The sequence below is a fragment of the Suncus etruscus genome, chromosome 11 (genome assembly GCF_024139225.1).
Source record: "Suncus etruscus isolate mSunEtr1 chromosome 11, mSunEtr1.pri.cur, whole genome shotgun sequence".
Taxonomy (NCBI): Eukaryota; Metazoa; Chordata; class Mammalia; order Eulipotyphla; family Soricidae; genus Suncus; species Suncus etruscus.
The window spans coordinates 62,896,598-62,917,841 of NC_064858.1; the positions used below are offsets into that span (position 1 = coordinate 62,896,598).

Below are 21,244 nucleotides of genomic sequence, written 5' to 3' on the forward strand. Positions count from 1 at the left end.
GCTGTTTTTCACCTAATTTGTTTCTTAGCAATCTTCCTTATCTTAGAGCTCCTTGATCTTTTTTGTCAAGTTGTTATTATTTTTCTTCTCAGGGATCTATTGTGTTTTTTATATTATCTACCATGTTCTTTATTTCTGTCTTTGTTGATTGTAGTAATTTTCTTAGTTAAACTCAATTTTCTTGTACTTTTCTGGGTACTTATGCTAGAGTTTCTTTGAGCTCATTAAAAATCCTCATCATGGTGTCAATAAAATCATTCTTGAGGGTTCTGCCTTTTGGATCATGTTTCCATGGAGCTGAAAGCCAACCACTGTTGGTGCCTAAATTTTCTCAAGAAGTAAATGAGGGTGCTGATCAGGAAGGGACACAATAATCTGGCAGCTCCGAAACTGAAGTAGGTCACATGATATTTCTGCCTTACATTCCACTGTAATATGAATTTCTAGTGATTTCTAGTGTGTTTATCTTATAATGGTTCATATTCTCCATGCCTAGATTGGTCACTGTAAGAAAGTCAAACAGGCTATTAGATTCTTTTTCTAAAAAACTACACTTTCTCCTGCCACACTCTTCAAAGCAATTAATCATAAAAATCAACAACACTTTTTACCCCAGACCATCAGCAGAAATCATGATAGGTATTCTCCAAAGGACCTTGTATACCAATGTAAGGATTCTTTTGCTTATAGACATCCAAGAAACTGGCATTGATGTAATCTGTCAGTGTTTGTCTATTTTGTTGCACCAGCTTCACTCCAGTTTGGTCTAAACGTTGTATATCCACAAAGCAGTTCTTAGAGGTTCTTCTCTCGATTTCCTGTAAAAATGAAAAAGTGGAAAGTGCCCACAGAGTTCTCATACAAATTTCTTCATAGTCCTAATATTTTTTCTATTTGTTGCTACAATATTCTATCAATTCTTATATGCTCATGGCATTGGGACCTGTAACATGAACTGAGTTTATATCTACGGAAGGAGGGAGGAAAAGCAGGTCCCACAAAAGGCATTCAGGTGGCCATTGTGTTTTGGTAAAAACTTGAAATTCCAAGTATTGAGGTCAGTTTTGACATACCCATCCAGATTGTCTGGAAGACACTCCTTGGGTAGGTGATAGATGACCTCACTTGTCTTAATGACCCGAATCTACTTTAAGACCTTATTCTTTAGGACGAGACTGATGATATAGGGCTCTTAAAATCAAACGGGAGATCCCACAATCAGCACTTTTTCCAAGACAGGTCGAAATTCACTCTTCACCAGATTGAGGACTTTCTTGCCAAGATCCAGCTCTAAATTGGCATAATGAAAACCACATAAGTCATAATTCATTCCTCTGAGTTTCAAAGATATCCATGGCTCTGTCTAACAAGTAAAACAGAGCTTTCTGGACCTAATTCTGGGCATGATACAATCTGGCAGTGAAGAGGGCAATGTGGGGGCTCCAGCAGAAGAAATACTTTAACAACTGGAAAAAAAACAGCCTGCTATGGAACAACCATTGGGTCCGAGATGAAATAAAAGAGAAAATCAAAACTTTCCTGAAAACAAATTACAATGAAGACACAAACTATCAGAATTTATAGGACACAGCAAAAGCTCTCCTGACAGGAAAATTTATAGCTTTGCAAGCACACATCAGGAAAGAAGAAGGGGCATACCTGAACAGCTTAATGACTCAATTTATAAAATTAGAAAATGATCAACAAAAGGATCCAAAAATAGGGAGACAGAATGAAATAACAAAGCTGAGAATAGAAGTTAATGAAGTTGAAACAAAAAAAAATTTTTGAAATATCAACAACAGTAGAAGTTGTGTTTTTGAAAAAATATACAAGATTGATAGACCATTGGCAAAACTCACAAAGAGACAGAGAAACTTGACAATCTATATTAGAAATGAAAAGTGGGAGATCACTACAGATATTGCAGAGATTCAAAGGGAAAGTAGATACTAGTTTGATAAACTCTATGCCACTAAATATGAGAACCTGAAAAAATGGATAAACTCTTGGAATTTTATAACCTTCCATAGTTGAGTAAGGAGGATGTAGCATAACTAAACAACCCCATCACTATAGAGAAAATTACAATGGTAATTAATGTCTGCCCCAAAAGAAAAGCCCAGGCTCAGATGGATTTATTAATGAATTCTTTCAAACAATTCAAGAGAAACTACTACCATTTCTAGCCAGACTCTTCTATGAAATTGTAAAAACGGGAAAACTTCAAACAGCTTTTATGAAGCCAACCTCACCTTGATACCAAAACCAGACAGAGATTCTATGAAAAAAGAAAATTACAGACCAATATCCCTGATGAACACAGATGTGGGGAGCCTAGCTGATGAAACCTAGAACATAGGACACCTCAGTAATCCCTGATCTTGTCACCCACATGACCAAAGGCGCCCATGACCTGAGAACAAAGGAAATAGACAAATACTAAAGTAATTCAAAGCAGACCAATACATCCAGCCAGAAAGAAAAATATAGAGCAACTTGCCTTTGTGTTAGCAAAAGGTTATTAGGATTACAGCTGATGTTTTATTTATGCTTGCTAAGTAAAATTTATAAGACTCTGTTTGGATCTTGTGCTTTCAATATAAACTCTTTTAGTATAAACATGTGCTCAGGTCTACCTCTTTGCCCCTCCCTATTACCTGCCCCAGCTTATGCTAATAAATGCTTGCGATTGTAATTGGTGGAGAACCCGTAACACCCTCTGACGTATTTCAGCCTTTAAAAGCTGATCACCCGACAATAAACGCCCCCTTTGAACAGCATGTGTTGTCTTGAGGACTTCTCTTATTAACTTCTCAAGTTTTTCTTCACAGGTTGGTTCTGCTCGGGCAAACCCACGAATAACTAGCAACTTTCATTTCCACACCCCCGCGTGTCGGGGGTCCCCCACGGGAGGTTGCACACTGATGCAAAGATCCTGAACAAAATCTTGGCAAATAGGATCCAATGCCTAAACAAGAAGCTCATTCACTATGAACAAGTAGGTTTTATCCCAGGAATGCAAGGATGGTTTAACATTCATAAATCTATCAGCATAATAGACAACATCAACAACAAGAAAAATAAAAATCACATGATCATATCAATAGATGCAGAGAAAGCATTTGATAAGGTCCAACACCCATTATTGATAAAACTCCCACCAAGATGGGAAAGAAAGGAAACTTTCTCAATATAGTTAAGGCCATCTACAAGAAGCCAATGGCAAATATTATCCTCAATAAAGAAAAACTAAAAGCCTTCCCTCTAAATTCTGGTACAAGACAAGGCTGTCCTCTCTCACCATTCCTATTCAACATAGTACTGGAATTACTTGCTATAGCGATTAGGCAAGAAAAAGATATCAAGGGAATCCAGATAGGATAGGAAGAAGTCAAGCATTCACAGTTTGCAGATGACATGATATTCTACTTAGAAAACCCTAAAGACTACCAAAAGCTTCTATAAACAATTGATTCATATAACAAGATGACAGGCTACAAAATTAACATACAGAAATCAATGTCTTTTTATACCAATAATGGTAGGGGAAAATGGATATTAAGAAAACAATCTCATTCACAAACTCAAATATCTTGGAGTCAATTTGATGAAAGACATGAAAGAACTATTCAAATAAACTAAAAAACCCTGCTCCAAGAAATAAGAGAGGACACACGGAAATGAAAATCAATACCCTGCTCAAGAATTGGAAGGATTAACATAATTAAAATTATGATACTTCCCAAAGCATTGTACAGATTTAATGTGATCCCTTTACAAAACCCATGACATTCTTCAAAGAAGTGGACCAAACAAATGTGAAATTCATTTGGAACAACAAGCATCCTCGAATAGCTAAAGCAGCCCTTGGGCAAAATAATTTAAGATCTATTACTTTCCCCAACTTTAAACTGTATTACAAAGCATTAGTTATTAAACAGCATGGTATTGGAATAAAGACAGACCCTCAGATCTGTGGAATTGGTTTGATTACTCAGAGAATGTTCCCCAGATTTACAATTACTTAATTTTTGATAAAGGAGCAAGAAATCCTAAATGGAGCAAGGAAAGCCTTTTCAACAAATGGTGTTGCCACAAATGGCTAGCCACTTGCAAAAAATTTGAACCCCATGTATGAAGATAAAATAGAAATGGATTAAAAAACCTTGGTATCAGACCTGATACCATGAGGTATATAGGACAACATGTAGGTAAAACACTCCATGACTTGAGACTAAAGGCATTTTCAAAAAGGAAACTGCACTCTCCAATCTAGTGAAAGTAGAGATTAACCAATGGGCATATATTAAGCTGAGAAGTGTCTGTTCCTCAAAGTAAATTGTTCCCAGGATATAAGAGCCACCCATGAGTGGGAGAAACTAGTCACCCAATACCCATCAGTAAATGATAATATTCAAAATATACAATGCACTGACAGAACTTTACAAAAAAAATATAATCTATATAATCAAAAAATGTGGAGAAGAAATGGACAGGCATTTTGAACAAAGAGAAATGCAAATACCAAAAGGCACATAAAATTACTCCACATCATTAATCATCAGGTAAATGCAAATTAAAACAACCTTACACCACAGAGTTTGACACACATCACAAATAATGAGAACAAGCAGTGTTGGCAAGGATGTGGAGAGAAAGGAATGCTCATGCACTGCTGGTGGGAATTCCGTTTAGTTCAAACTCTATGGAAAGAAATATGGAGATTCCTCCATAAACTGGAAGTTGAGTTCCATGTGATCCAGCTATACCACTCCTAGAGATATACCCTAGGAACACAAAAATACAAAACAAAAATCCATTCCTTACACCTGTATTCATTACAGCATTATTTACCAATGTCCCAAATCTCTCTCCATCCCACCCTACCTCCAGCTGTACTCTAGACTGGCTTTCAAGTTCCATCATTCATTCACATGATTATGGTAGTTCTCAGTGTAGTTATTTCTATAACTGCACTCACCACTCTTTGTGGTGAGCTTCACGAAGTGAGCTGGAAGTTCCAGCCCTCCTCTCATTGTCTCAGGATTGTTGCAAAAATGACTTTTTTTCCTTAAAACCCATAGATGAGTGAGACAATTCTGTGTCTCTCTCTCCCTCTGACTTATTTCACTCAGCATGATAAATTCCATGTACATCCATGTATAGGAAAATTTCATGAGTTCATCTCTCCTGACGGCTGCATAATATTCCATTGTGTATATGTACCATAGTTTCTTTAGCCATTTGTCTGGTGAAGGGCATCTTGGTTGTTTCCAGAGCCTGGCTATTGTGAATAGTGATGCAATAAATATAGGTGTGAGAAAGGGGGTTTTGTGTTGTATTCTTGTGTTCTTAGGGTATATCCCTAGGAGTGGAATAGCTGGGTCGAATGGGAGCTAAATTTCCAGATTTTGGAGGAATCTCCATATTGCTTTCCATAGAGGTTGAACTAGACGGCATTCCCACCAGCAGTGGATAAGAGTTCCTTTCTTTCACATTCCCGCCAGCACTGATTGTTCTCAATCTTTGTGATGTGCACCAATCTCTGTGGTGTGAGGTGGCATCTCATAGTCGTTTTGATTTGCATCTCCCTGATGATTAGTGACGAGGAGTATTTTTCATGTGCCTTTTGGCCATTTGTATTTCTTTTTTATCAAAGTGTCTGTTCATTTCTTCTCCCCATTTTTTGATGGGATTAAATGGTTTTTTCTTGTAAAATTCTGTCAGTGCCCTGTATATTTTGAATATTAGCCCCTTACCTGATGGGTGTGGGGTGAACAGTTTCTCCCACTCGGTGGGTGACTCTTGTATTCTGGGCACTATTTCTTTTGAGGTGTAGAAGCATCTCAGTTTAATGTATTCCCATCTGTTGACCTCTGCTTCAACTTGTTTGAAAAGTATGAATTCCTCCTTGAAGATGCCTTTAGTCTCAATGTCATGGAATGTTTTACCGACGTTTTGTTCTATATAACTTATGGTATCATGTCTGATATCAAGGTCTTTAATCCATTTGGATTTTACCTATGTACATGATGTTAATTGGGGGTCTATGTTCGCTTTTTTGCAAGTAGCTAACCAGTTCTGCCAGCACCACTTGTTGAAGAGGTTTTTCCTCCTCTACTTAGGATTTCTTGCTCCTTTGTCATAAATTAGGTAATTGTATGTCTGGGGAACAATGTCTGAGAACTCAAGCCTATTCCATTGATCTGAGGGTTTGTCTTTATTCCAATACCATGCTGTTTTGATAACTATTTCTTTATAGTACAGTTTAAATATGGGGAAAGTAGTGCCTCCCATTTTCCTTTTTCCTAGGAGTGCTTTAGCTATTCTAGGGTATTATTGTTACAGATAAACTTCATAAGTGTTTGGTCCATTTCTTTGAAGAATGTCATGGGTATTTTTAAGGGGACCGCATTAAATCTGTATAATGCTTTGGGGAGTATTGACATTTTAATGATGTTAATCCTGCCAATCCATGAACAGGGTATGTGTTTCCATTTCCATGTGTCCTCTCTTATTTCTTGGAGCAGAGCTTTATAGTTTTCTTTGTATAGGTCCTTCATGTCTTTGGTTAAGTTGACTCCAAAATATTTCAGTTTGTGTGGCACTATTGTGAATGGGATTTTCTTCTTTACTTCCTTCTCTTCCCTATCATTATTGGTGTATAAAAAGGCCATTGATTTCTGTGTGTAAATTTTGTAGCCTGCCACCTTGGTATATGAGTCTATTGTTTCCAGAAGCTTTTTGGTAGAGTCTTTAGGGTTTCTAAGTAGAGTATCATGTCGTGTGCAAACAATGAGAGCTTGACTTCTTCCTTTCCTATTTGAATTCCCTTGTTATCTTTTTGTTGCCTGATTGCTATAGCAAGCAGTTCCAGTACTATGTTGAAGAGGAGTGGTGAGAGTGGTCAGCCTTGTCTTGTACCTGAATTTAGAGGAACAGCTTTTAGTTTTTCTCCATTGAGGATAACATTTGCCACTGGCTTGTGGCTTCAACTAGATTGAGAAAGGTTCCTTCCATTCCCATCTTGCTGAGAGTTTTGATCAAGAATGGGTGTTGGACCTTATCAAATGCTTTCTCTGAGTCTATTGATATGATCTTGTGATTTTTATTTTTCTTCTTGTGATGTTGTGTTTGATGTTGATAGATTTACGGATGTTAAATCATCATTGCAATCCTGGGATGAAACCTACTTGGTGGTAGTGTTTGATCTTCTTGACGATGCATTGGATCCTATTTGCCAGGATTTTGTTGAAGATCTTTGCATCTGTGTTCATCAGGGATATTGGTCTGTAATTTTCTTTTTTGGCAGCAACTCTGTCTGGTTTTGGAATCAAGGTGATGTTGGCTTCATAAACCTGTTTGGGAGTGTTCCCATTTTTTTCAATTTTATGGAAGAGCCTGGCTAGGATTGTTAATAACTCCTCTTGAAAATTTGAAAAAATTCATTAGAAAATTTATCTGGGCCTGGGCTTTCCTTTTTGGGCAGATGTTTGGTTACAGTTTCAATTTCCTCAGTAGTTATGGGTGTGTTTAGATATGCTGCATCCTCCTTACTTAAATGTAGAAGGTTACAAGTGTCCTAATAAGTTTTTCATTTCTTCTTGGTTCTCATGTTTAGTAGCATAAAGTTTCTCAAAGCAGTTTCTGATTACCAGTTGGATCTCTGTAATATTTGTCTTTATCTTCCCCTTTTCATTTCTAATACAGGTTTTTAGATTTCGCTCTCTCTCTTTTGTGAATTTTGCCAATAGTCTATCAATCTTCTTTATTTTTTCAAAGAACCAACTTCTGCTTTCGTTGATCTTTCGGATTTTTTTTTTTTTTTTTTTGGTTTTTCAACTTCATTGAGTTCTGCTTTCAGCTTTGTTATTTCCTTCTGTTTCCCTATTTTTGGTTCCTTTTGTTGAACATTTTCTAATTATTTGAGCTGCGTCATTAAGTTATTCAGGTATGTCCCTTCTTCCTTCCTGATGTGTGCTTGTAGAGCTATAAATTTTCCTCTCATGACTGCTTTTGCTGTGTCCCTTAAACTCTGGCAGTTTCATTATTATTTGTTCCCAGGAACGTTTTGATTTCCTTTTTATTTCATCTTGGACACACTTGTTCAGTAGCAGGGTGTTTAATTTTTAATTATTAAAATTTTTCTTCTGTGTGGCTTTGTAGTTCACATCTAATTTCAGAGCCTTGTGGTCAGCAAATGTAACCTGCAAGATTTCTATCCTCTTGATTTTATGAAGGTATATTTTATGTGTTAGCATGTAGTCTATCCTGGAGAATGACCCATATACACTGGAGAAGAATATGTATCCAGGTTTTTTGGGATGCAGGTTTTTTGGGATCCAGGTTTTTTTAGGGTTATTATATTTTTGTTGGGTTTCAGTCTGGTTGACCTATCAAGTGTTGATAGGGCCGTGTTGAGGTCTCCCACAATTATTGTGTTATTATTGATTTCTTCATACACATTTGTCAGTAATTTTGTTAGATAATTTGCTGGTCTCTCATTGGATCTATATATGTTTAATAGTCTGATTTCTTCCTGTTGCACATATCCTTTGATTAATACATAGTGTTCATCTTTGTCCCTTACCACTTTTCTGAGTATAAAGTTGGTGTCATCAGATATTAATATGGTCACCCCAGCTTTTGTGAGGGTGTTGTTTGCTTAGACGATTTTCCTCCAGCCTTTGATTTTGAGTCAATGTTTGTTCTGACTATTCAGATGTGTTTCTTGTAGGCAGCAGAAAGTTAGATTCATCTTTTTGACCCATTTTTACACTCAGTGTCTTTTAATTGGTGAATTTAGTCCATTGACATTGAGGGAGATGATTGTCATAGGATTTAATGTCATCTTTGTAGATAAGTTTGCTGTGTTTGTTGGTCTCTCTTGTCTCAGGGTAGACCTGACAGTTTTTCCTTTAAGGCTGGTTTTTCATCTGTGAAGTTTCTGAGCTGTTGTTTTGCCATGAAGCTATGTTTTTTTCCTTCAAACCTGAATGTGAGTCGGGCAGGGTGCAGTATTCTTGGTATTCATTTCATTCAGTCTTGTCACAATATCCCACCACTGTCTTCTGGCCTTGAGAGTTTCTTGTGACATGTCTGCTGTAAGTCTTAGGGATGCTTCTTTGAATTTAATTTCCCTTTTTGATTTTGCTGCTTTCAGTATTCTATCTCTATCTGTGGGATTTGTCATTGTAACGAGGATGTGTCTTGGGGTGTTTTTCTTTGGGTCTCTTATAGCTGGTACTCTTCAGGCATGCAAGATTTATTAATCTCCAACCTGGGTCTCTGGGACTTCGATGATTCTTATGTTGTTTCTGTTGAGTTTATCAAAGACTTTTATTTTCATCTGTTGCATTCCTTAAGTACTTTTTCTATTGCTTGTTCTTTTGTCTTAAGGTTCTTTTTTAATATCTTCTGTTGTGTTGAGTTTTTCTGCATCACATCTTCCAATACTCCGATTCTGTCCTCAGCTGCTGATACCCTGCTGGCGAGGCATCCATTGAGGTTTTCAGTTGAGCTACCTTGTTATTTCAGTTTTGAGTTTTCTGATTTCTGTCTTTGTGTTCTGTTCAGATCGATCTGTGCTTTCTTTGAGTTGTTCAAACATCTTCCATATTGCTATTTTAAGTTCCTTATCAGAGAGGTTAATCAGGTGGTTGAAATTTATTAGGTCATCCAAGCTTTCATCTTCATTCTCTGTTCATGGTGTTTGCCTGCCAGGTTTCCCCATTGTCACACTTGTAGTGTGGTTTTTCCTGCATGTTGTGGTGGGGTGTATTGGTTAGAAAGAGTGTGCGGCCTCTTGTTGACAGTTTTTTGGGGTGCGCTCCCTAGGCCTCTGAGGAAACCTTCAGAAATTCAGAAACACAGGCAGACCGATTGCTAACATAATTTAACACTATCCTTAAGACTATTTATATTTAGATGATATTTCCTACTCAAGGATTTAAACCAAAGATTGCAGTAGACTATCAGATACCCTTTGAAATACAGACTATCCTGAATATTACAATTTAGGTCTATATAATCAAGAGGGTCATTTATTCTTCTTTATAACCTTATTGGTGTCACTAAAAATGGTAACATTTTTCTTTAATATTTTGTTTAATTTGTTACCTTAACAAAAATTTATAAATTTTATTCATTTGAAAATATTTTGATATCTTCTCTTTGTTCATGACTTTTAAAGGTATTTATTATTTTTAAACAATAATTTGTTTATATATGCACATTGGTTACAAAAATGTTCATAATTAGGTTTTAGTTATCAAATGTATTTTAACACATGAATGAGGAAATGAGATAAAGGAACGGCCATTTAAAATAAAAATATATTAAAATATAGTGAGCATGATGAGAACAAAGTGTTGAAATCAAGTGAAATGGACTTGTACCAAATGAACTTTGTTTAGGGAAGAGTAAGAACCATCCTAAGTCTGGGAAAGAAAGCGAAGCATGATGGAAGTTTATGGAAAGTAATGAAGATAAAAGGGCATTAACCAAACATTGCCAAGGTGATTACCACACTGGTGAAAAATCATTCAGTGGAAACACTTTTCCCCATTTATTTCAATTTTCCATGCAATTGGTTATCTGACAGATACAGTGTATTTTCTTAAGTTCTATGCTAAAGATAATTTGCTAAATTATTTCAAAACCATATTAAGGTAAAGGAACAAATCATTAAAACTCTTCTCTTCATCTGTAAAATTGATGATCACACAGGCATGATGCCTAATTTAAATAAGGTTAGAATTGCCTCTTTGTATAGTTTAGAGCCCGTGTATAATCGCCTCCAAATATTAGGCATTTTGGATCAAGTACCACAATTTACAGTGTAAAGTAAAATATTCACAAGGTGTACATTTTGCAAAAATCTCTAACATTATCATAGCTGTTCCATGAAACAGCAACTGATGAATTTATTCTAGTAGCAGAGAACTAGATATACTTTTATATAATATCACGGATGAAGTGTGAAGTTATATGGGGAGTGTTGTTCACTACAGCCAGTAACTGTGCTTCATTAACCCCAGAATAGGAGACATAAAATGAAGAATAGCTTAGGCTATGAATATTGCCATTCACTACTTGGTACATGGTTATGTCAAACAATTCTTTAAAAGAATGTCAGTTGAAAACTCTTATTTTAAATAAATTTTAGGCAAGAGCATATATTTATGAAAACTGAGTATTCCAAATTATTTATATTGTCCATGTAAAAATAATATCCCAGAGAAAATTTACAGAACACATTACTGTAGATTAAATTTGGGTGAGATTCTAATATAAATGTATATTTATTTACAAATCAATACAATTTTTAATAATTAAAAGTATTAAATTATTAAAATAATTAAAATGAATAATTAAAAATTGCCCTTTTCTGTTGTTATTCTGTGAATGAACTAAAGCACACAATGTCAGCATTTAAAAGAAACTCTTCTAGTTCTTGGCTACTAGTAACTGCTATACTGAGTCTAAAATCAACGTTATTTCTACTCATATTGAGGGGATTCAAATAGAGACATGTGCAGATAATATTGAGTATGCACTACAGATAAATAATTATTAAAGTGCTTATTAACATATATATGTATGTAGAAATGTATAAATCATTGACATTCATATATAGTTTTTCAATTACGTTTTGAAAATATAAGCTTATTTTAGCTGAATTCTAGGGAAAAAGGGGGAAAAATGTAATGACAACAAGCCAACAAAATAATGTGTTAATTACTTAAAATAGTAGTTATGGGGCTGAAGAAATAGCATGGAGGTAAGGCATTTGCCTTACATGCAGAAGGTCATTGGTTTGAATCCCAGCATCCAATATGGTCCTCTGAGCCTGCCAGGAGCAATTTCTGAGCATGGAGCCAGGAGTAACCCCTGAGCATTGTCAGGTGTGATCCAAAAAAAACCAAAATAAATAAATAAATAAATAAATAGTAGCTGTAACTAATTTAAAAACTGTAAAAATAATTAAATTATACTATGGCTAATAATTTACAACATTGTTTTGCTTTAGAAAGAATTCAGTCTCATTGAGAACATTTGGTCATTTATTTGTAAAACATAAAACATTCATGTTGAGTTACTATTTAAAGAGAATATATGTAAGTATCCAAATTTTTTATTTTGATAAACATTTCTATTAAAACTTAGTCCTTGATATCAGTGGGATGTTTTAGAAATTCAGATATTAATAAAGTTTTCTAGCTAGAGCTCCACAGAGATTCACCACTCCAAATGTATGCCTTTTTGAAAAATTTTTGGTCCACACCCAATGATGCTCAGGGGTTACTCCTGGCTATGCACTCAGAAATCACTCCTGACTTAGGGGACCAATTGAGATGCTGGGGATATAACCACAGTTCATCCTAGGCTAGCACATACAAGGCAGATGCCTACTACTTGCGCCAAAGCTCTGGTCCCCAAAGGTATGCATTTAAATTTTAAGTGCGAATAAGATCTGAAATCCAGATTATGCTGTGAGTTGTAAAGTTGCATAATCTAACTTTATATATAAAAATTATATTTTTCCAATATACCCGTTTACTCTAGAAGGCATATATCTATTTATCGAGAGTAAAGATTGGATAGCTGTTTCTCTTCTGTTTTATTAGTCGAATTAATCATTCAGCATTGCTCATACATAATATAAAAACTTGTACATATATACTTATTATCTACCCTTATCACTAATAGAAGAGAAAATCAGAGCATGGAAAACAAAAATATTTATCAGCTAAAAGTAAATATTTTTAATTCTGTCTAAATCTATAAAATAGTAACAAAGTAACACACCATCTCCTTATGTATAAAATTTGAACTCAATATAATTTGTAAAAAACATATTAATCAAATATAATAACTTATTTCATTTTATTTTTATATATTTTATTTAAACACCTTGATTAGATACATGATTGTGTTTGGGTTTCAGTCATGTAAAGAACACCACCCATCACCAGCAACGTTCCCATCACCAATGTCCCAAATCTCCCTCATCCTCACCCAACCCCTGCCTGTACTCTAGACAGGCTTTCCATTTCCCTCATTACATTCTCATTATTAGGACAGTTCAAAATGTAGTTATTTTTATAACTAAACTCATCACTCTTTGTGGTGAGCTTACTGAGGTGAGCTGGAACTTCCAGCTCTTTTCTCTTTTGTGTCTGAAAATTATTACTGCAAGAATGTCTTTCATTTTTCTTAAAACCCATAGATGAGTGAGACCATTCTGCGATTTTCTCTCTCTCTGACTTATTTCACTCAGTATAATAGATTCTGTGTATATCCATGTATAGGAAAATTTCATGACTTCATCTCTTCTGACAGCTGCATAATATTCCTCTGTGTATATGTACCATGGTTTCTTTAGCCATTCATCTGTTGAAAGGCATTTGGTTGTTTCCAGAGTCTTGCAATGGTAAATAGTGCTGCAATGAATATAGGTGTAAGGAAGGGGTTTTTGTATTGTATTTTTGTGTTCCTAGGGTATATTCCTAGGAGCGGTATAGCTGGATCGTATGGGAGCTCGATTTCCAGTTTTTGGAGGAATCTCCATATTGCTTTCCATAAAGGTTGAACTAGACGGCATTCCCACCAGCAGTGGATAAGAGTTCCTTTCTCTCCACATCCCCGCCAACACTGTATATTTTAATTCTTTGTGATGTGTGCCATTCTCTGTGTTGTGAGGTGGTACTTCATAGTTGTTTTGATTTGCATCTCCCTGATTATTAGTGATGTGGAGCATTTTTTCGTGTGTCTTTTGGCCATTTGTATTTCTTCTTTGTCAAAGTGTCTGTCCATTTCTTCTCGCCAATTTTTGATGGGATTAGATGTTTTTTTCTTGTAAATTTCTGTCAGTGCCTTGTATTTCGTTGAGCATCTTCCATATTGCTAGTCTAAAGTCCTTATCTGAGAGGTTGATTTGTTGGTTGGTCATTATCTGGTCATCAGAATTGTCATCTCCATTCTCTATGTCTGATGCTGGCCTGCATTGTTTCCCCATTATCACACTTGTGAGTTTTTCAACGTGTTGTGGTGGTATTCATTGGCTAAACGATGCAGACAGAACACTCCTTTGGCTCTGCCCTTTCTAGATGGGTCGATTTGTCTCCAAGCAAGGGGAGTCCTCCCTGGATGAAGCCTCACACAGGATCAAATCTTAGGCCTGAGTACACAACAGAGAAGACAGTCCGGAGAGAAATGCTGGGCTTCAGTGATCGAACACAGTTCTTAGTGTGATTTTTTTCTTCTTGTTGCGATGGTGTTCTGTTCTTAGAAAGAGCACACAGCCACATAGCGAAGCAGAGCTAAATGCTCTGCTGGAGCCTCTTTTAGCCCACTCAAGAGAGGTTCATGCAATAGGGTAGTAGACAGACACACACATGCAGCACTCACAATTTTTCACAGTCAGGCTCCACTGGGCAGGCATAGTTTCATGGATTTTTCCCAGCCTGACGTCACAAACAGGGGCACTGGCTTCTGCAAAGCATATCTGGTTTTCACGTAATGGAGCAGTTCCTTGCTGTTCCCGCCCTAGAATTGGCCTCTGGGAGATCGAGGTTTCTGGAGCCTCTTTTCGGCCCACTCCCAAGAAGTTCACACAACAGGATAGTAGACAGACACACACAGGCAGCACTCACAATTTTTCACAGTCGGGTCCCACTGGGAAGGCATAATTTCATGGATTTTCCCAGCCTGATGTCAAAAACAGGGGACCTGGCTTCTGCAAGCCCAGTGCCTTGTATATTTTGGAGATTAGCCCCTTATTTAATGGGTATTGGGTGAATAGTTTCTCCTACTCAGTGGGTGACTCTTGTATCCTGGGCGCTATTTCCTTTGAGGTGCAGAAGCTTCTCCGCTTAATATATTCCCATCTGTTAATCTCTGCTTTCACTTGCTTGGAGAGTGCAGTTTCCTCCTTGAAGATGCCTGTAGTCTCAATGTCCTGAAGTGTTTTAGCTACGTGTTGTTCTATATATCTTATGATTTTGGGTCTGATATTGAGGTCTTTCATCTATTTAGATTTAACCTTTGTACATGATGTTAGCTGGGGGTCTAAGTTTAATTTTTTGCAAGTGGCTAGCCAGTTATGCCAACACCACTTGTTGCAGAGGCTTTCTTTGCTCCATTTAGGATTTCTTGCTTCTTTATAAAAATTAGGTGATTGTATGTCTGGGGAACATTTTCTGAGTATTCAAGCCTATTCCACTGATCTGAGGTCCTTTCCTTATTCCAATATCATGCTGTTTTGATAACTATTGCTTTGTAGTAAAGTTTAAATTTGGGTAAAGTAATTCCTCCCATATTCTTTTTCCCAATGATTGCTTTATCTATTCTAGGGTGTTTATTGTTGTAAATAAATTTCAAAAGTGCCTAATCCACTTCTTTGAAGAATGTCATGGGTATCTTTAGAGGGATCACATTAAATCTGTATAATGCCTTGGGGAGTATTGCCATTTTGAAGATGTTAATCCTGTCAATCCATGAGCAGGGTATGTGTTTCCATTTCCACGTGTCCTCTCTTATTTTTTAGAGCAGAGTTTTATAGTTTTCTTTGTATAGGTCCTTCACATTTTTAGTCAAGTTGACTCCAAGATATTTGAGTTTGTGTGGCACTATTGTGAATGGGGTTGTTTTCTTAATGTCTATTTCTTCTTTATTACTATTGGTGGATAGAATGGCCATTGATTTTTGTGTGTTAATTTTGTAGCCTGCCACCTTGCTATATGAGTCTTTTTTCTAGAAGCTTTTTCATAGAGTGTTTAGGGTTTTCTAAGTAGAGTATCTTGTCATCTGCAAAGAGTGAGAGCTTGAATTCTTTCTTTCCTATCTGGATTCCCTTGATTTTTTTTTTCTTGCCTAATTGCTATAGTGAGTACTTCCAGTGCTATATTGAATAGGAGTGGTGAGAGAGGACAGCCTTGTCTTGTGCCAGAATTTAGAGGAAAGGCTTTTTGTTTTTCTCCATTGAGGATAATATTTGCCACTGGCTTGTGGTAGATGGCCTTAACTATATTCAGAAAGGTTTCTTCCATTCCTATCTTGCTGAGAGTTTTGATCAAGAATGGGTGTTGGACCTTATCAAATGCTTTCTCTGCATCTATTGACATGATCACGTGGTTTTTATTTTTCTTGTTGATGTTGTGTATTATGTTGATAGATTTACAGATGTTAAACCATCCTTGCATTCCTGGGATGAAACCTACTTGATCATAGTGTATGATCTTCTTAATGAGGCATTGAATCCTATTTACCAGGATTATGTTGAGGTTAACTTATTTTATTATTACAATAAATTTTAATATACAGTTGATTATAGAAATGTTGTAGAATTAGAAATAATTATAATTATTGTTGAAAACTCACCAAAATTTGAATTTAGTATTTTTAATTTCATCATTACATTAAAATAGCATTTTATTCACTATTATTTTTTATAATAACATTAATTCAACCTTACACAGGTTAAGTAATTCATCAAAAGTCACAGTTATTAAATAGTTGAATAACTTTCTAAACAAGATATTGCTATACCATCTTTAATCTAGCCATTTAACATCTTATAAGGAATTATTGGAACTGTTGTTTTTTCAGATAGAAATTGGTAGATTTCTGTGATACTGTGATACTGAAGGAATGCTCTTATTTCTCTTTATTTATTATATTATAATTTTTTTTCTTTTACTTAAGTACTGAATATAATGGTTGTAAGGGAGTTTTAAATGATAAATTCTAAGCTCATTTCTGTCATACAACATAAAATTCTTACTGATTTAAAATTTCTTTCGCCCTTCCTGGAGCAGGATCTTTAGCCAGCACGGGCGGGCAGCTGGCAGGCCTCCGCATGTGCCAGCGGCCTCTTGGCCCGGCCTAGGGTAGGGGGGCTCGGACATGGGTCACCCGATCCCCCTCTCCCCCTTTCCTCCGGATCTCCAGGTGGGTTTCTGGAAGGAGCTGATGGGACACCCTGGTTTTCCCCACTCCCTGGCCGGGCCCGGACACTGGCCTGGGGTGGGGCTTAAATCCCTGTCCTTCGGGCTTGGGAGGGTCTCTCTCCCTTTCTGGAGCAGGATTTTTAGCCAGAACGGGCGGGCAGCTGGCAGGCCTCCGCATGTGCCAGCGGCCTCTTGGCCCGGCCTAGGGTAGGGGGGCTCGGACATGGGTCACCCGGCCCCCCTCTACCCCTTTCCTCTGGATCTCCAGGTGGGTTTCTGGAAAGAGCTGATGGGGCACCCTGGGTTTTCCCCACTCCCCGGCTGGCTACAGAGGTTGGCTAAGGGGGTGGAGTTTGATCTGGGGGGTGGCAGATAGCTGCTCAGCTATACTCAGGCTGTCACTGGCAATTTCATACCAGTCTACATTTTGCAAACCGCATTGCTCCTCCCAACCATTAGTACCCCAGATTTACTCTTCTTAACTTCAGTAACACACAGTTCTATTCTCTGACCAAAGACATACAGTAGATCTAACAAATCCCAGAACTACTTAGAAGGACAGAAATTGAACACATACTGAACACATATATCTTTTGAATATTTTATGGGTATTTTCTTTAACTGATGTAACTCTCTATATATTCTTCTACTATGATGTTTCTATCCACTTTTCATCTTGTCTTTTCTTTGTAAGCTGTTCAGTAAGGATTGTTGGTGGAACTGTCCCTCAGTTTGATGCCTATGAATCAACTATGTCATGGAAATTGCTGGTCTTGTTCCTATTGCCTCCAGATGCACCAATAACGCTTCATGGCATTGATCCTTGTTTGCATAGACACATTAAAATGGGAAAACACCATACATACAGATAAGTTCTTATCTAATAAATCTCAGTACAATGTACCTTATACCCTGAACATTGATATAATGACCTGGCACAGGCCTCAGAAGAATGGGCATCCTCCATTCACGCCGGAACCAGGCAAGCTATCTACGAAACATCCAAGGTCTTTTATAGCAACAGCTGGAAGCAGTCCTCTACCAGGAAAGACTCTACCAAGGGTCTGACATCGACCTCCTAAAAAGAGACTTCCGTTTACACTGAGAAGACTTGACAACAACAATGGCCTGCTCTACAGGACATGGTTCTCTCTATTGCCCCTTAAGTGTGAGGTGAAACGAGATGATGCTCTGCACCATCCTGACTACAATACGGGATATGCAGACTCCAGGATCTTTAATACAGAAGCATGATACCAACAACAACAGAGACTAAGTGAGGAATAGAGGTGTATTGCCACTACTGAGGATGACTTGAATTGGACAAACTAGTGTGCCTGGAGCCTAGAGTCAGTCCTGTGCCAGGAAATTTCAGGGGTAGGGTCTCCTTGTATTTAGACCATAATTTGCCTTTCCATATCCCTTATGTTTTGGTGGGCCTATGCAAACAAATGCCACTTTAATACCGTTTTTTTTACTATGTTCCCTTGACTCCAATCCTTAAGAAAAACAACCCACTAAAACTTTTGAGGCTAACTTAAACTAGTAAGCATGTGCATGGAACTAGAGAAATGTACTTTGCCCTCAATGTTTAAGGAGTTACATAAGTCTAATGTCTTTAGATTATATTGTGTGCTGCTAAGAAATAGTATGTACTACAACTGGGGATTTGAGGGTCAAAGTAATTGTATTGTACATGGATTCAGTTTTGTTTTTCTTAATGTTCTTTGGCTGAAAGTTCAAGGCTGGGATATCATTGATGGGACTACCGAGAATTCTGTTTATGGGTGATTGGGCTTCCACTGTAACTTTACCCTGTCCTCTTTCTTTGCATCTTTGTTGTCATAATTAAAATAATAAAAAAAATTAAAAAAAATTTCTTTCACAATCAGAGACATTAATATTCATTGATTCAACAAGCCTGAAATCAGCATCTGAAGAGGGGATTTAAAATTCCCAAATATTTGTGAATAATTGAATACATCTTCTGATTTTTGAGTACCTTTCCAATGAAAATATGGTTCTGGGGATGTACCAATAAAATACTACAAAAATAATACTTGTTAGGTTACACCTTATTTTATCTAAAACAAAGATCATTTCTGTTTCCTTTGTATGTTTGTTTACAACTTCAATTTACCCCAAAACAAAGATTGTCTCATATGTAAAGCTGGGTGGTAAGGCTCAAAATAGCTCAAAATAGCTCCCCCTATGGAGTGCTACCCATAATCAATAAAAGCAACTCTGGCAGGCTGCTTGGGGGAGGGACTAGGTCACTCCTAGCCTTTTCTAGATTATTTTATATGTGACCCTGATTCAGAATTGTTCACACGAGATTGGATATACAGCACATGGGGTGATTTTAAACCTGGTGCCAGAACAGTGGCCAAGGACCCAGGGACCTGAGAAGACCACAATGATGGTGAGTGACTTGATCCTCTGGTGGATTATCACCATGGTAAGCCCTCTAGAGTTGGACTGAATGTGCTGTGCCTTTCACTGAAACATCGGGGAACATGACCCCTGTTCTGAATGGCTTCATGTTGCTCTGCTTCTTCTACTCTCATTTCTCACTCTTGACTTATATGTCAGGCTCCCTAGAGATTCTCCTGCATACATGCCAACAGAAGTGAAGAGTGCCTTTCCAGTAGTGATGAGTTATACATCTTAAGGGCTTCCCAGAGTTAATAATTCATCATTTACTACTGGCAATAAACCAGGGAGAGCCCCATCTCCCCAGAATGATGAGCCAACTACTATCTCTGCACACTCAGAATCTGAAAACAGCTCAACCAGAGACACACCTGTGCCCCAGGAACTGAGTCAGATAGACAAGCCAGTTCTGGCAATCCAAATCCTGGGCACTGTCAAATGGTTCAATGTCTGGAACAGTTATAGATTTATCAACAGAAATGACACTAAAGAAGATGTCTTTGTTCACTGGACAGCTATTAAGGAAAACAATCCCATGAAGTTTCTGTGTAGCATTGGTGATGGGAAACTTTGGAGTTTGATGTTGTGAAAGGGGAGAGGGGACCAAAAGCTGCTAATGTATCCAGACCTGTGTAATGGCAGTGAAAAATGGCAGATATGCTCCCAGTCCACATATGTTCTGTTTATTCACCCCCTTGACTCACTCAGTTGCTCCACAAGCTATGGTGGCAGATGGTCAGAAGCATGCAGTGAAGGGAAGAGAAGTCAAGATTCTGGGTAGCATCCGAGACACCGACGCCTACTATTTTTTCTCTACTGGAGGCGCTTTTTGCCAAGACCATGGCCACCTGACCTACAGCAACTTATTAAAAAGACCACAGCAGTCACCATAGGAAATGTAGGATCCAAGCCGAGCCAAAGCTCAATGTAGCAGAAGATGCTTTCAGAGACTATATAAACACATTTTCAAAATGACATTTTTCTGGAACTTAACCATTCAGAATATTATTATAAAGATTTTTAGGACTTTGAAAAATGTAAAAACTGTCATATGAGAAAAAGACAAAAATCACAAACCTTTCAGACTAGTGATAGCATGTCAACCTCTCATTAAGACAATACGAGCCATGAATGCATAATTCGCTACATAGTTTCCACTGAAATGTTAGATATGGTGAAGTTATATTGACAGCTTGGTGATTCAGCCTGATGAATCTTAATGATTATTGTGTTAATATACCACTAAGTCAAGAACTCGTTGCTTTTATCCATATGAGAGTACTGGGTACATATAATTCAGTTTATTCCATCAATAAAAACTATGACCGAATATAAATAATATGTATTGCAAAGTGTATATATTTAAATGATACAATGAATCTTGTAGAATTTTGTTAAAATTTTTAAAAATTATTTCTGAGGATGCTAGAGCAATATCACAGCAGTTAGGGCACTTGCCTTGTATTAAATGACCCACATTCTATTTTTGATATTCCATATTTTCCTTGAGATGACTAGGAGTTTTATTTGTGTAAAAACCAGGAGTAATGCCTGGGCATCAACAGGTATCATCCAAACAAACAAAACAAAAAACAAACAAAAAAAAAAACCAAAATATTTCTGAGACTGGGGAGGTAGGTTAAGATGCTGGAACAAATAAATTGCCTGATCACTCGATCAAATCTGGGAGTGACCTCTGAATATTAAGCAATTTATATTTGCACACCTTAAGCATCATCTGGTATGTGGTTCAAAACAAAAAAAAGACTTCTTAAATACAGATATATTTATGAGTACATCATTTATTGTGTGTTTTGGTTTAATTTTTAAAGTTCAAATATGTTCCCCAAACACGA

The 21,244-nt window shown here is 37.0% G+C and overlaps 1 pseudogene; it reads right to left on the minus strand.

Moving 5' to 3' along the window:
• Window positions 1-281: 281 nt before the first annotated feature.
• Window positions 282-2,413, minus strand: LOC126022096 (tyrosine-protein phosphatase non-receptor type 9-like; annotated as a pseudogene).
• Window positions 2,414-21,244: the final 18,831 nt, after the last annotated feature.